General features: G+C 41.2%; 1 protein-coding gene across 1 annotated transcript in view; it reads left to right on the top strand.

The window, feature by feature from the left end:
* LRRC31 (leucine rich repeat containing 31) overlaps positions 1-17,319 on the top strand; it is a 115,946-nt gene that overhangs the window by 2,798 nt on the left and 95,829 nt on the right. Inside the window, exons 2-5 of the mRNA XM_077880283.1 lie at positions 2,774-2,997; positions 3,805-3,926; positions 10,971-11,677; positions 16,657-16,972. The gene's annotated coding sequence lies outside the window, so the exon portion shown is untranslated. The remainder of the gene's footprint in view (positions 1-2,773; positions 2,998-3,804; positions 3,927-10,970; positions 11,678-16,656; positions 16,973-17,319) is intronic.

Here is a 17,319-nt window from a genome sequence, read left to right as displayed (position 1 = left end):
CTCCCCCTCTGCTCCTTCTAACACCCCATGCTCTCTCTCAAATAAATAAATTCTTTAAAAATATATTAAAAAGTAAAAATCACCTTGTTTTTTAAACTGAAGTAATTTTTTGTCATTTCATTTTTTTTAAAAAGATTTTATTTATTTGACAGAGAGAGTACAAGTAGGGGGAGCAACAGAGGAAGAGGGAGAAGCAGGCTCTCTGCTGAGCAGGTAGCCCGACAATGGAAGCTCAATCCCAGGACTCCAGGATCAGGACCTGAGCTGAAGGCAGACGCCTAACTGAGCCACACAGGCGCCCCATTATTTTATTATTTCAAATACAAATGTCACCAGTACCATTCTCATTCAGATACCAGATAGTCACGATTTCCTTTGCCCTATTAAGGTTCAGTATGTAAAAGAGAAACTAATCTAAGTATTTTAATAAGAAAGGAACTTGATTAGGGGAATTGGATGTTTCCACAATCCTTAAAAGGTTGGAGGAGCAGATTCAAGCCTGAGGCTGCCTGAATGACTGCCAGAACCCTGCCACATAGACCAGTTAGGGAAATCTCTACCTTTGGGGTGTCAATTAGCAACACTGAGTTCAAGAAACTACTAGGACAACTGTGACCCACCTGGTAGGAAGCCAGAATCAGAAGCTGTTCCCAGCACTGCTAGGACTGCCTCTTAACTCCCACACTCAAGACGGGACATTGGAGGGAATCCGAGGGAAGGCCAGCAGCAGCAGGAGGAAGGCCTCCTCATTACTTTGTGCTGATACCCTGCCAGTGCATCCAGTGAGAGCCAGAATTCTGTTAGAGTCGGTAAATGAACGCTTTCACTTTCCATCTTCTGCTGTGTGCTGGTTGACCATATCCAACCATTACCTTCCTTCTTGGAATCACCTAATTCATGTCCACCTTTCCTCCTTCATCTTTGACACTGTGAGACTGGTGTAGGGTCATGGAGCGCAACAGTCTTGAGATGTTTTAAGGTGCAGCTGAGTATATTTAAGCAACATGGGGACAGGACCCATGGGCAGAAGGGGCTATGCTTTTGCTGTATGAAGCTGATGGTTACATGCTTAGTGCTCAAGGGGGAGATGTGCAGGGAGTACTAGATCATAAATGTCTCCTTTAAATTTCTGTTCATAAAACTACTTTTATAAGATTTCTCTGGTGCTTATCATTCAGTTCGATTCTGACTACCAGTGAGATGTACAGGCAGTCATGAGACCCCTTAAGAATGGAACAAGCAGGGATCCCTGGGTGGCTCAGTGGTTTGGCGCCTGCCTTTGGCCCAGGGCGTGATCCTGGAGTCCCGGGATCGAGTCCCACATCGGGCTCCCTGCATGGAGTCTGCTTCTCCCTCTGCCTGTGTCTCTGCCTCTCTCTCTCTGTGTCTCTCATGAATAAATAAATAAAGTCTTAAAAAAAAAAAAAAGAATGGAGCAAGCAACACATATTTGACTCTTATCAAAACTATGCAGGCTATAGGTCAGCCTTTGGGTGTAAGGTAAACATTTTTTTCTTTTTCAATCCCTCATCAAGACCACATTTCTCCTCCTACTCCCTGCATCCTGCCATGTGCATTTTCACACTCACATGTTTCCCATTTTTTGCCTTTCCTACTTGCCATATCCTTCGAGGTTCAGTTAACATGTCACCTCCACAGTGAAACCTTCCCTGAATTCTTTCTTCCACAGACTCAGTTGTTTCTTTCTGTGGCTCATAACATTTTGTGCACTCATTGCTATAGCATAGAAATTTACAGTATGATTTGTTGTTTTTCTTTCTACCAGACTGTGAAACACTCAGATTGCTCTCGATGTCTAGTCCAGTGCCTGGTTCATAGTGAATAGATGCCAATGGCGTAGATGATAAATGATGAGAAGGACAGGTCCTTATCCTCTGGAGTTTTAGTAAAGGAGAGAAATATTCTTATAAGGCAGACAAATCTGTGTTGGAAAGTCTTCATTATATCCCAAGGCTTCCATTATCTCTATAGTCCTCTTGAAATTTAAAAGGAAATCAATTTAATAAGAAGTTCCCTAGATTAGGTTGAGGAAGAACTTTCCCATGCAAGAAGAGACAATCTATCAGTCATTTTGCCTGGTTTCCTGTAAGTGTAGTCTTATCTGAGAAAAGAGACATGTGAGGATCTACCCTCTCAACCTACCTCCAACCCAACAATCTGAGAGGAAATACAGGGTTTGGCAAAGCTAAATGCCTCAAATTAAAGCCTTTTGGACACAGAAAGGCAGCTAAACCTCAGAGGCTATTAGTATACCTACAACTTGTTTTTTGTGCAAACCCAACGTCTATGAAAATGGGAAGAGAGGAGAGGGATGGCAATAAAGAACAGAGGTTCAACGTGCACAGAATTCATAGAATGGAAGTGAGGAGGGCCAAGAAAACCAGAGCTTCTAGACCAGGAGAGCCTGAACATTGGGAGAAAAATCCTAACCTTTTTTCCTTCCTTATGTAGGTATCAGATAATTTTCTGACAGCTGTTGTGCTTGAGTACTAGTTCAATAATGCTGATTTCTCTGAAAAAAAAAAAAATAGGCCAGTAAATCTTATTGGTTGGATGCTTTTAGGTAGCCATCTAAATAACTTGGTGGAGGTAATTACGTGTCTACCCCAAATTAAAGCTACTAGCAATTCAGTTGTTTTTCCTTGTATATCTAAGGAGGTAACTACTAAGATATAACATTTTATAATCCTATGTGACTTGTAAAATATTTTGCTTCCCATGGCTCCAATTATTGTTACCTTTTTTTCTACAGGTTTCTTCTAAGTTATGCAATCCCACCTCTGCCCCCCAAAAGAACTCACTGCATTTGAAGTGGCATATTTCAAGGCAAACAGCAAAAAAGTACTGGGTTCCTTTCCTAAGCTATATTTTATAAAGAAAAGGATTGGGCGGTGGGGAGTGTCTTGATTTTTAATCTGCCAATTGGAAAACTTTCCTCTTCCATCTACCTTCCACCCAGGAATTGCTGATTTGAAGGTCAGTGTATTTAGAATTCTATTGTCATAACAAAACAATTCCTAGCAGAGGTCAATTCATATTGTTGGAAGGACAGGCCTGAATTACCTAAGAACTTTCCCATACAATTGCTATTCTGACATTCAAGTTTTGGTAATAAAATAAATGCTAAAAGCTTAGAGCTTGCTTTTAAGAAATGCCTGAATAGCTCTACACATGACTAATCAGAGAGGTTTGCTTGCCCAGTCTTAAATTCAAGAGTGAAGTTATTTATTTTAATTAACATATATATTTTTATTTTTTCCAAAATGCAATATTGTAACAAGCCAATTTTGCTCAGCTGTGGTTTTTAAAATTTATTTTAAATTTTTTCCACTATCCATTTTGAAATACTTTCAGACTTATGAAATAGTTACAAAAAATAATATGAAGAATTACCATATACTCTTCATCCAGCTTACAAATGTCCATATTTTATATAAACACAGTACCATTTTTGAAATGGGAAATTAATTAATAGAATACTACCTAGTAATCTACAGACCTTATTCAAATTTTGTCATGTCCTACTAATGTATCTTTTTTCTGCCCAGGATCCAATTCAAGCATCCTGCATTGCACTTAGCTTTCATGGTTCATTAGTCTTTAATCTTAAATTAAAAAATCCTTATTTTTTCTTTGTCTTTCATGACTTTGACTCTTTGAAGTGGACTGGCCAGTTAGAATGTTGCTCAATTTGGGTTTGTCTGATATTTCCTCATGATTACATTCAGGTTACACATTTTGAGCAAGAATGTCACAGAAGTGACATTGTGCCTCTCAATGCAGGAGGAACATAGCGGATGTGTCCCATCACTGGTGATGCTAATTTTGATGACTTCGTCAAGGTGGCATCTGCCAGCTGCCCTTTCACCACTGGAAAGATACCGTCCGTCTTCCCTTTGAAATTAGTAAGCATCTAATGAGGTGATACTTTGAAACTATGTAAATGATTTGCTTTTCATCATACTTTTGCCCACTTATTTTAGGGTCCATTATTTATCTCTGCCTGAAATAACTATTACTATTATGTTTGCCAAACAGCGATTTTCTATTTCCATCATTCCTTCTACATTTTTAAATTGGGATACTACCATAGCAAATAGTTTATTTAGTTAGTTAGTCATCAATTTGGCTTGACTCTCTGGAGATCATCACTTAGGAAATGGTTTGTGAATGAGAGGCAACACAGTGACCTTTGGGTACTATGCTCTCTATTCCACCCCATAAAAACTACTCCCTTTTTGCTATTTGTGCAGTTGTATTGAGGGGTAGTGGTCTGGAAAAGAGCTCATGTGGTTTTGTAGAGAGGTCCTAGGGAACATCTCTCATTATGAATCTGTTTGCATCCACTCACTTATATTGAGTTTGAACATCTTTGCAAGAAAGACTCTAAGCCCTGTGAAAGCATATACAATGTGTGTGATAGACTGGCAGGGTCCTCATCAGAGCCAGAATCTTAGAAGGAATAATGTGGGGCATGAGAGCAATAGGACCACCTTATAAGAGAAGAAGGCATCTGGTCAAGGAAGTCAGATGGAGTAACAGTTTCAGAGGAGATAGAGGTTTTAGATAGTTGTAGAATTTACCTCAGCATTGGCCTCTGGCAGCATGTATGACCCTTGGCAAAAGTTTAGTGTGTTAATTTTTTTGTAAAGATTTTATTTATTCATGAGAGACACAAAGAGTTAGAGACAGAGACACAGGCAGAGGGAGAAGCAGGCTCCCTGTGGAGAACCCAATGTGGGACTCGATCCCAGGACCCTGGGATCAGGCCCTGAGCCGAAAGCAGATGCTCAACCGCTGAGCCACCCAGGCGTCCCCTCATCCCCTAGTGTGTTAATTAAAGTAACTGTGAAATTAAATGCACTAACACTTTGGATCCACGCAACCTTACTGTGGGGCTCTAAGCATCACCCAAAGGGAATATTCTCATTCTCGCTTTATTAGATCAACATTTGGACCTCTAACCTCAAGGACAACATTTCAATTCCAACTCCACCAGACTAGCTGCATGGCTGTAGCTCAGTGACACTAGATGTAGCTTGAGGCATTGCTGAGTTTCTGCTCCACCAGTATCCAGGGGACAGCCATGGGTGCAGGGGCCATTTCAGTTATGTGTGTCACTTCTACAAAACCATCAGCCCCTGAGGTTCGAATCCTAGTCGAACTCACCAGAATGGCAAATAATGGGCATTACCGACTCATGGACACATGTAAGATCCCCGAGGATTCTAGCAAATTTCCAGAAATAAGGACACTGTTAAAAACTGGGCCTCTTACAGAGAGTTGAGCAAGTAGGTGTGAGTTATAATTCAGATTTAGATATTAATATCAGGAGGGCTTTATTTGTAGCTGTTGTCTTAAGATAATAAGACACCAGGATCTAGGGTTAGAATAATAATCTGCCCTAGTCAACTTGATCTTCAGAGCATACGTAGTAGCTATTTCCAACTCATGAAACAAGCAGATCTTCATGAAATGTTATCTTCCTGTTGCAAATGAATAATAGTTAATTGTGTCATCCTTATTCAGATCTTTTTCTTGTATTTGACTTTAATTATGCTAATCTGAGATCTGGATGATGAACTTTAAAAAATTTATAAGTAACCCAGAGGCGATAATGGCTGCTATGCAGCTAAGTGCCCACCTACCAGAAAAATCTAACATTGGGGGAAGGCATGGATAGTCATGACTGAAAACCTCTATCTTTCAGTAGTTTGGAAAATTCAAGAGCCAAAGTAAAGAATCTGAGGACAAGTTCCAAAGGAACATGAGATTTTCCCTTTTGTGAGCATGCTGGGTGTCTTGATCCCCTTTCCACCCTTCTCCATTACTTTGTGATCATGAGACTAACCAGTGATGTCCCTCCAACTCAGGCCTCTGGGTATATTCAGCCAATGAAGAGTGCTGGCAGGAGATTCAAGGGAGGATAGAAAGGTTGAGGTTGCTTAGCCTGCCAGTTCACTTCCCTGCTATGAGGGAGTGGTTTTGTTGTGTCCTTGGCTGAAGATCAGAGCTCTTGCTAGGTGGCCCTCTCCATTCAAATCTCTCATTTGGGGTTCTAGAAGCAGTTCCCTCCTCTTGGCCCTTAGGCATAAGGAAGGCTCCAGATGCCACTAGACTGAGGACACTGTCAAAGAGCTCTCTAGGAAAAAGAGTATCAAGAGTGAGGCAGTGCTGGATGCCAAGGGAGGGACTGGCTTGATGAAGGAACACTGGGATCCATCTGTCCTCTTCTCTTCTTAGGAGGTAAAGAATGAACAGGTTCCTCCAGCTGGCATTTTTGCTACTTCCTGTAGGGCAAGTATTGCCAATTAGAGCTATACTGATATTTTCCACCTATCACATTAGCAAAGATCAAAAGTTTTGATAAAACTGTTGGCAAGAGTGTGGGGCAATAGGCACTCACTCATAGCTGGCAACAGTGTAATATTCTGTTACATTAAAAAAAAAAAAGCGAAGTGCAATGTCCTAATGCTTTTGTAAAAAGGGGATAAAAAATATATGTAAATTTTTGCTTGTTTTGAGAGGGTGATTAGTAGCTGGAAGACAGGACTGGGAGCAGAGGTTTTTCACTGTATACCTTCTTCAGCCATGTGACCCTATGCACTGATTTTTTTTAACCATAAAATTCAAATTTAGGGGTGCCTGGGTGGCAAGTCAGTTAACCATCCAACTCTTGATTTTGGCTCTGGTCATGATCTCAGGGTTGTGAGATCAAGTTCACATTGGGCTCCATGCTCATCAGGGAGTTTGTTTGAGATTCTCTGTCTCCTTCTCTCTCTCTGTCGTCCCTCCCCCCCCCCCACACACACACTCTTTCCCTTAATTAATATTTTTTAAAAATTCAAATATATTTATGTTTTTAAAAAAGATTTTATCTATTTATTCATAAGAGACATAGAGAGAGAGGCAGAGACATAGGCAGAGGGAAAACCAGGTTCCCTGCAGGGAGCCCAATGGGGGATTCCATCCCAGGATCCTGGGATCACGACCTGAGCTAAAGGCAGATGCTCAACTACTGAGCCACCCAAGCTCAAAAACTGGAATTTAAAAACCAAGAGAAGTAGGAGGAGCAACCACAACTGTGGTTGAAGACACAAGACTGCTTTTCCAGCTGCGGTGGAAGCAGCATTGGTTCCCCACCACCAAGGGAATAGGAGGGCCCAGGTGTTAAGCCCACATCCTCTTTGGTGGCCACAGCAGTGGTAACTGGATCAGCAAGACCTGGCCTAGATCCCAGGAATCAAAGACAACACTTCTCACCAGGCCTGCACTCAGTACTACAAGCAGAGGAGCAAAAGGTCCCAAGCTAGAGGAAATGAGTAAGAATTGGGTGCATTTCAGTCAGATTGGGAATGGACAAATCTGTTCTGATTGGTCATTTGGAGAAAGCAGACACACTGGAGGTGGTGAGTTCCAAAGCTTTGGTGCACTTGAGTGGGCAAACTTCCAGGAGCAGGGTTTTCCCCTCATGGTTCTCCTCAGACCGCACCTGCCCCCCTGCTCTTCCCACCCCACTTCACCTACCCTCCACTTAGGCAGGTGAAGAGGCATGGACTTGAAGGAGACCCCAGTGTAGCCCAGATCATGTTGGAAACATCTCATTTCTTAAATGCTCTCCAGGAATGAGTGTGGGGTTTAAACATGGCTCCAAGCTTGATGGGCCAGAAAGAGTAGAAGTGATGGTTTCTACTCTCTTTACCCAGACGTTTGAGTTACTAATCATTTTCATGTCTCAACCTGTTTCGATATAAGGATTTCTTTGCTTCAGTTGTTAAGTTCCTTTACCAAACAGAACTCATCTCTCACAGGTCCATGAAAAGGTGTTCTTTGCTTGTAACCTTGGTAATGGGGTTGGGGGAGGCCTAAAGCCATGAAACAAGAGAGGGAATCTCAGACAAAATTACAACATTCATCTGAGAATCTGACTAAAAATTAATAAAAGCCACATATAGATGTTTTTATTGTCTTGTTTTTCTTTTTCTTTTTTTTTAATTTTTTAAAAAATTTATTTATGATAGTCACACACACAGAGAGAGAGAGAGGCAGAGACATAGGCAGAGAGAGAAGCAGGCTCCATGCACCTGGGAGCCCGATGTGGGATTCGATCCCAGGTCTCCAGGATCCCGCCCTGGGCCAACGGCAGGCGCCAAACCGCTGTGCCACCCAGGGATCCCATGTCTTGTTTTTCTTTGTTAGTTTTTGTGTATTCAGTTTTCCCAACTTAGTCATGGAAAGTACTGGTGCTTTTTTTTTTTTTTTTTTTTGTAAACCCCACCCTCAACATGGAACTTGAACTCACGACCCCGAGATCAAGAGTTGCATGTTTTACCGACTGAGCCAGCCAGGCATCCCAGCCATGGAAAGTGTTTGTAGGCCAATTTCCTATAAGATTTTCAGTTTTTAGAAAATTAGCAAACAAAACCAGAATCTGTCATCTTAGTACCTCAAAGGCTAGTTTCTGGCTACTTTCTTCACTAAAAAATAAAAAGCATATATACACATACGTATGTGTGTATGAGAGAGAGGCAGAGGGAGAAGCAGGCTCCCTTGGGCATTCTACCTCGGTCCTAGGATCACACCCTGAGCTGAAGGCAGATTGTCAACCTCTGAGCCATCCAGGCGTCCCTGAAGTACTCTTTTTAAGGAGGGTTTTTCTGAGGGAGTTAGTAAATACTGTGGGTTTTTTTATGGTTTTAGGTAAATGCCAATAATACCTGGTATTCTTTTGGCAGGCACATGGGGACATATATTGCTATATTATTTCTGGTAGCATATGGAAAAAAACCAAGGAGCTGGTTTGGACATTCAATTATTCTTTTACTGAGTACCTACTCAGGCAGGATCATGTTAAGTACTGTGAAAAATGAAAGATGGATAAAATTAATAATGTGTAAAGAAACTCAAAAAATATTTACAATAAGATCCCAGAGAGATTGAGGGATGAGTGAGCAAACTCTGAATATACACTAAAATGCTAACCAAGAGGCTGGGAGTGGGGAGGGGTGGGGGTAGGAGTGAGGATTAAGGGCTACTCTCTCCCACCTCCTTATTGGGGGCCGGTGGTGGGGAGGTTAAGTTTCTGCATTCTGCATAACAAACATGCATTATTTTTGGCTTAAGGAAAAAAGTTATTTTCAATTTTAAAAATTGACCAAGATATGCTGAGTTGAGTTCTTCAGAGAGCCAGGTAGGCTGTGCATAGGTGTCCTTAGTGGCTTGAATCTTCTCCAAAGCTGTGGCTTCCAGGAAGCCCTGGCTGGCTGAGAGCATGAACAGAGAGGGTATTGTACCTACATTCTTGGACATCAAGTGCTCTGTACTAATACTCATGGTCACATTACTCATTATACCTGTCCAGGCTAAACAGGGGCCAAACTGCTGTCATTGGCACATCATACAACAACAGGGACACACTCATTGGTTACCCAAGGAAGAGATAAATGAGATTCAAAACCATTTTTAAAATCTTTTTTTAGCTTGGAAAGTGTAAATGATGATTTTTTTTTGAGAGGTCAGCTGTGTTAAATCTCATAGAAGCATTTCAGTTTAATGAGGGCAACTCTGTCCATTATATACAGGGAAAAAACAAAGTTCTGCAACAACGGGAGAGTTTTAAGCATCCTCTAGGTTATCTTGCTCTTGAACTTTGACATTATAGTATTATTAGAGAAATTTTGAAAAATGAAACCCGGTCTATGTTTTGCTGTCCTTGGTTAAAATCATTTACTTGTAGTGCTCCTGGATTTCCTCAGTCTATCTGTTACCTGAATTCAGCAAGAGGAGCCAGCATTTGGGAAGTATTTGAGAACAGAGGTACAGCAGTTGCATCATAGAGCATCCTAATTGACATACCATCCCAAAATAAGATAATTGAAACAAATTGCCATTTTTAAATAAAAGATTTTCATGTTCATGAAAAGTGTTTAAATCCTCATAAGAATTCTTGCATTTTATTGTTATCCTTTATCTTTAATTTTTATTTATTTATTAGAGAGAGAGGGAGGGTGCACAAAAGGGGCAGGGACAGAGGGAGAGAGAGATTAAGAATCTCAAGTAGGCTCCATGACGACGCCAATCCCGATGTGTGGCTAGATCTCACAACCCTAAGAACATGACCTGAGCCAAAATCAAGAGTTGTACACCTAACGGACTGAGCCACCCAGGCCCCCCTCTTTATCCTAAATTTTAAAACAAAGCCTTGATTTTGAATTAGATATTTCAGAGATAGTAATCATAAAAAATAACCCAATTAGACTATTCACTTTGGGAAATTCTTCATAAGGAAAACAATGCTTAGAATCTATTCTGTGGGTGCCGTTTGCCTAAGGGCTGGTGAGTGTAGACAAAGGCTAATGAATAATGATTTTTTTATGCCTCTGGCATGGAAACAGTCATCAGGCCAGAAATAAGGACTTTTAAAAATATGTTCCCAGGATGAAAAGTCAACAGCCTTTTATGAATTTGTCCTTTGGGGTGGCTGATATCTCCCTTAGGTACAACCTATACAATCAGATGCTGGCTGATTCATGTATTGGGAATCTTTATTTGCTTGCTCAAATGAGTGGTTTTAGTGGCAAATGACTGATGATGATATAAAGTACTAAGAACCAACATGATTTAGGAAAAGCCAAGTGTTAAAAGGTTCTAAACCTGTTAGACCACCATAGTAATTCCAATCTCATGAGACCATGAACCAACCACTTGATCATCATCTAATTCATAAACAAAACAAAACAACCTAATGTGGACCAAATTGCTTTCTGATGTTTGAATGAAGTTACTTTTATTTATTCAGCGTGTGGGGAATTAAATGTGTATCTGAAGAGGAAATGTTGCTATAGTAGAAATCTGCCATTGGAGTCTTAAAAATGTCAGTGGAACTGTTTTCAACTATTTATCAAGTATACTAATGCTTTTTGTAAACACTTGTAATTTCTGTTGTGTAGGTGAGCAAACACTGCAGCCGGTTCCGTTATCAAGGCAAAGCACAGCACTGCATTTGACTCAACTCCAGAAAATACTGTGCTTTCTTCATAGAACTGGTTGGATTAGTCATACAACATCAAGAAACAGGTTCACGGTCAATCATATTATCTGCCTGCCCCATACAGAAAGCACTGAAGTTTCAAGTTTCCACAGAACACTTTGTGGTGTTCAGAGAACAGTTGAATGGCATTTCTAGTTTGATTCAAGGCAGCTGGTAGTACAGCCTACTTTAGGGAAGAAACAGGCTTCTGATATACAACATACACAGAAACTTTGCCTTATAGATTCTGCACAATGTGTCCAGTTAAATTCATTAAATAGCTCTACAAAAGTATGGAATAAAGACTTAGAAATGCTTAAAAAGACATAATTTGAGGACCCAGATAAGTGAAGAGAAGAAGCAGAATGGATTGCAGGCACAGAAGGAAGGCTGTTTCAGTGCCACGTGATAAATACAGCTCATCAATTCTGCATCCTAGTATGCGTGTGTGAAGAGGCCTGTTTCCTAGAGGAAAGAGGAGATTCATATCCTGTCTCCCTGGAGTGTTTTCCTCAGGATGTCAGGACAGTGATTGGGAGACTACTTGAGGGGACCAATAGGGAGATGGAACAATTTAGAAGAAAGAATGGATATCCTACTATTGACAGGAAGTGCCCAGGAAGTGAGGTAGGCTGAATTTAGAATGAATGGGCTGATGGCCTAAGGAATTTAGAGTCAAGAGGCAGAACAAAGGATGCTGTCTGTCAGGCCAGTCCCTAGGACAGGGAGGGACATCCTTCCACAGCGTGGGATTGGTGAGTCTTCTGAGAATTGAACGATTCTCACGGTGGGCAAAACTCTTTGAGGGTGAGTTTTCCTATCTGAGAAAGGCAGAGCTAAAACTCAGAGCTCTAATTTAGGAGACTGTGGAATGATTTCAGTAGGAGGAAGTGGTGGGAAAAGGGGAGGGGCCATGAGCCAAAGACGGATGACCATCTGCCAGGTGCTGTCCCAGTGGCATTCATCTTCTCTGGCAGTGTGACAAGAAAGACTGAATCCAAAGCATGGATGTGATGTCCCTTCTCCTCCCACCTGGAACACAATGAAAAATTTTCCTCATTTTCTGTGAGCCAAGGTAGAGTCTGGTCAGGAATGGACTATACTGGGTGAGTCAGTGTTGTTTTTTCCTTCAGTGGTTGGAATTAGCTTAGAAGATGGGTGCCTCATATGGTGGGAAACATAATTATCCTGCCTCTGTTCTTCCAATGGGTAGTGAGTAGCTAGCCAGTAGACTTGGGTTGCATCTTCTCCATTGGTTCTCCTTTTTCCTGTTTCACAGCTCTCTCTCCTGGGTACTTTTGGTCACACTACAGATGCACCTTGGGGCATTTGCTCTGATGAGAGGTTTCCTAGGTAATTTTTACTTTAAACAGAATGCAGTATACATTTCTCTATGCTTGGGCCCTTGTTGCCCATATTCCCGCAGTGCCACACATCAGTGGCACAGGCCTGGTTTTGACAGTGATCTTCAAGTACCCAGTGAAGAACCATCTCTGCAAGAATGGTGGAATGGCAGGACCCATGATGAGTATGAAGGCTGAGGGCTCCAGAGCAGGAGCATCACGGTGGTTGCTGACAATGAGAAGGGAGACATACTCTTGGTCTTTTTGTGTTTCCCAAGTCACACTCTTAGGATGATTAGGAAAATGTACAATTAAGAAGCAGAGTTTTTAAGTTCTTGAAACAGCTGGGTTATCTTTTCTGGAACTTTCTCATTCTTTTCAATGTAAAAGTTGCTGTTTTCTACATAGGAATGCAACTGTGGGAGGAAAAAGTGCAGAAATCTGGTACTTCCTGCCCCTTTCCCCCAAAGATACAGAAGGGCATCCGAAATTGCTGAATGTTTTTCTTAGACATCAAAGAACAGAGGAATGTTGAGAGGGGACTGGCAGCAAAGGGGCTGATGAAGGTATAATGGCCTGAATAGTGTGTCCTCTCACCAAGTTGATATGTTGAAATTTTAACCCCCAATGTAATGATTTTAGGAGGTGAGACCTCTGGGAGGTGATTAGGTCACGAAGATGGTGCCCTCGTGGATAGGATTGATACCCATCTAAGAAAAGACAAAAGAGTTTGCCCTGGCTCTGGTTTTTGCCACTTGAGGACATGATGGGAAGTTGGCAGTCCTCCACCTGGAAGAAGGCTCTCACTAGAAGTCAACCATGCAGGCATCCAGAGCTTGGACTTCCAACCTCTAGAACCGTTGGAAATATATTTCTTTTGTCCATAAGCTACTCAATCTATGGTATTTTGTTATAGCAGCCCACACTGACTAAGACAAGAGGTGATAATTTTTTTTTAATAGTAACAAGGTATGGGTATAACTTCTTAGCAGAATGACAGAAGTAATCATTGAATTTGATTTAATAATCAGTGAGTAAACTTCTTGTCACTCTAGCTAGTAAAATAAAGTTACCTACTAGAGAATGAGCCAAAGAGGTAGTGGTGAAATATATTAGAATTTTTTTTTTTAAAGCACACTGAAAACATTCAGATTTTTTCAAAATGGCATCCAGGAATGTTAGGTGAACTCTTACCATTTCTGGGGAGATTACTTCTCATGGCTGCACGACATCTTGTCACTATTAGTAGATCTATAGAAGACCTCAGACTTTGTGTTCTTTTGCCAGGGCCATTTTTCAGGGTTGATTATGTACTGGTAACTTTAAGAAACAGGATAACAGCTCTTCCAGTCCCCACATTCCATCCCCAGCCCAGTCAAAGAACAGACTTGCTTACTGCTTGCTAGAGAATTAGTTGGTTCCCCAAGCTCAGTGCTCCTCAACTGTAAAGCAAGACATTGCATGTGCAGGGCTCCTCTAGGCCCATCTTTGTTATCCCCATTGGCACTTGAGAGCAAAGGAAACCAACGCAGATATGCAAATGTTTGGGCTGCTTGTTGTGTCATGAGTAATAAAGTCCCTTGTCTCTGACTAAAGAGCCTTAAGTGTTCTGCCGTAAAATAATAAGTGGGTAATTTATTAGGTTGTAGTTAAGGTAAAATCAAACCCCAGATCCAACATATATAATTTTATCCATACATATTTAAGTATACATTTCTAAAAGATAAGAACTCTCTAAAAAAGAGATAAGGTCTAGAGATCTGCTATATAACATTATACCCATTGTTTTGTTTTGTTTTAAGATTTTATCTATTTGAGAGAGAGAACAAGCAGGGGGAGACACAGAAGGAGAGGGAGAAGCAGACTCCCTGCTCAGCAGGGGGCAGGACATGGGCCTTAATTCCAGGATTCTGAGATGACAACCTGAGCCAAAGGCAGACACTTAACCAACTGAGCTGCCCAGGTGCCCCATTGTTAACAATATTATATTGTGCATTTAATTTTTTTACATTTTTTTATTTATTTATGATAGTCACACAGGGAGAGAGAGAGAGAGAGAAAGAGAGAGAGGCAGAGACACAGGCAGAGGGAGAAGCAGGCTCCATGCACTGGGAGCCCGACGTGGGATTTGATCCCAGGTCTCCAGGATCGCGCCCTGGGCCAAAGGCAGGCGCCAAACCGCTGCGCCACCCAGGGATCCCTATATTGTGCATTTAAAATTTTGTTAAGAGGAAAGATTTCACGTTTAATGTTCCCACCACAATAAAAAAAAAAAGCCTAATATTATTTTCACATCTAAAAAAGGTAATAATTCTTTAATAGCATTGAATATCTCGGATTGAATTCAAATTTCTCCAATTGTTTAAAAAAATTTTTTACAGTGCATTCAATAGGCATCCAAGTAATTGTATTGGGTATAATAAATACATAAATAATTGTAATTTAAAATCAGAATCTTAAAATAGTTTTTTGTGGATATATATATGTATAACAAATTTTCCAATTTAAGCCATTTTTAAGCATACAATGAAGTGGCATTAATTACATTCACAATGTTGTGTGACCAGCATCACTACCTGTTACCAAAATGTTTACATCTGGGTGATTTAAATCTTTAGCGTCTTTTGATCTGTTGATTTTTCCCTTTTCATCTCTCTGTTTTTCTTTGCAGTTTGTTTGCTGAAGAAAATCAGGTCATTTCTACTACACAGTTACTAAACAGTTTCTACTATGCAGTTTCCCAGTTTGGATTTTGCTATTTTCGTAACTGTTTCATGGACTTCCATAAGGAGTCATGTAATATCTGGTTGTTTCTTTTTTTGTGATGTTAGCAGCCATTCATGATCATCATCTAGATTCTCTATCTTTCAGGGGTGTAAGACAGTGATATTCAAATTCTTCTTTTGCTTTTTAATAGCTGTAATACTTCCACAGGGGAAACGGTTGCATAGTTGTATTGGATGTTTATTCAATCTGTCTAAACAGAATATTTCATAAGTAAAAAGATCTTATTTAGCAAAAACTGCAGCAAACACACACAGTTTCTTTGTGATTGGTTTTCAAACATAGGAGACTTCTTTTGGTTGCTGTCCTTTGTTATATTCCCACAAAGGGTACAGAGTATGCTCCAGACAAAAGTAGTATTTGTAGAAAAGTTAAATAAACACTATTTCTATACAATAACATGAGTGAAAATTTCATCCCCCAGTATCGTTTCTGTCTCGAAAGAGGGTCTGGGGCAGCCTGGGTGGCTCAGCGGTTTAGCGCCGCCTTCAGTCCAGGGCATGATCCTGGAGACCTGGGATCTAGTCCCACGTCAGGCTCCCTGCGTGGAACCTTCTCCTTCTGCCTGTGTCTCTGTCTCTGTCTCTATGAATAAATAAATAAAATTTAAAAAAAAAAAAAAGAAAAAGAGGGTCTGTTTTTAAAAAGTACCCTGGAGTCATTCATCTGGATAGAAAGAGAAAGTAACCTGAGTGCAGAAAAGTAACCCCAGCCTTCTTTTCTTCCACAGAACTGTGTGGGGAGCTGGGGCCCACCTCCTTCACCTCCATCCTCTGCTGCTTTTTTTATGCACGGATCTAAGACTAAGCACAGTGCTTTTTCTGGTGATAGTACATGCCAGGAAGGCATATCGGAACAGTTTCCTTAGAGCTACATTGAGACACATCTGTTCAAGTGAATCAGTTACTGACTCATGTAGCAGGGATAAGAAATTCAAAACCATCATATGGATTGAACCGCATGATCCCCTTGCCACTAAAAATATTAATTAAGCTTTTCTTTTTATCCTTCACCATAACATCTGTTAACTCACTTTTGGCATCTTGTGAAACTTCTTGTGCATGGAGAATCATAACAGGTGAAAAGTCATGTGACAAAACTTCTTAAAACTTTGAGATTTGGAGGGATTATTTCTCTCTTTCTCCCTCTCCTCAGTCTCTCTCTCTTTACCCCCCCCCCTCCATAGAGGGTAAACAAGCAAATCACAAGCATATTCGAGAGTATAATATAATTTTATGTTGGCAAAAAACACTGTTGTTTTTGGATTAAAAGTGAAGGAAAGCAAAGCTGAGTTATGTTAGCATGGCTTGTAGGGGAATAACTTCAAAAGCCCACCTTCCAAATCAAAAAGTGAATGTGGATACCAAGCTATGCATGTTCATCAACGTGATTTGTTTGTTTGTTTTAGTTATCTATTTGCTGTGAAATAAATTACTCCAAAACGTAGTGGCTGAAAACAACCCACTTATTATTTTGCAGTTTCTGTGGGTCAGGAATCCAGGAGCAGCTGAGCGGGGGCCTCCAGTTCAGGGCCTCCACCAAGCTGTGCGTACAGCCATTTCCAGGCTTGACTGGAGAGGAGCCACCTTCAAGTTCCCTCATGTGGCTGTTGACAGGCCTCAGAAGATTCATTTCCACGTTGAGTCACTCAGGCCTCTCCGCAGGGCTGCCTGGAGACACAGAAGCCGGCTTCTTCAAGAGCGGGGATTCCAACGAGAGAGAAAGAGCAACCCCAGACAGAACCACAGACGTGACATCCATGGTGTTTTTCATACCGTGCTCATGAGAAGAGTCGGTAAGTGCCGCCCATGTCAAAGGGGAGGGCATTCCACAGGGCACAGTACACGCAGCAGGGGGCACTGGGGGCTGTCTTAGAGGCTGCCTGCTACAGTTTCTTTATTTTGAATGTGAATTTTAAATGTTTCACAAGTCTCCTCACTAGACATGGAAGATGTACGAGAGGATATGCGGTCAGTTTCCCTGGTGTCCCTGTTGCCGGCCCCCTCCCTGAGCAAACTGCTAGCAGTTTTTTGTGTGTCTTTCCAGAGGCTTTCTGTTAGATGTGAAGTTGAAAGCGACTTGGCAGGGACAAGCAGAAAGCCACTTCCATCCTCTCCCCTCCCTCCTGCCCACTCCAACCTG

This window comes from Canis aureus, chromosome 31 (assembly GCF_053574225.1).
Source record: "Canis aureus isolate CA01 chromosome 31, VMU_Caureus_v.1.0, whole genome shotgun sequence".
Lineage (NCBI taxonomy): Eukaryota > Metazoa > Chordata > Mammalia > Carnivora > Canidae > Canis > Canis aureus.
Note: the sequence above shows the minus strand (reverse complement) of the source record. Positions and strands in the feature narration are given on the sequence as shown.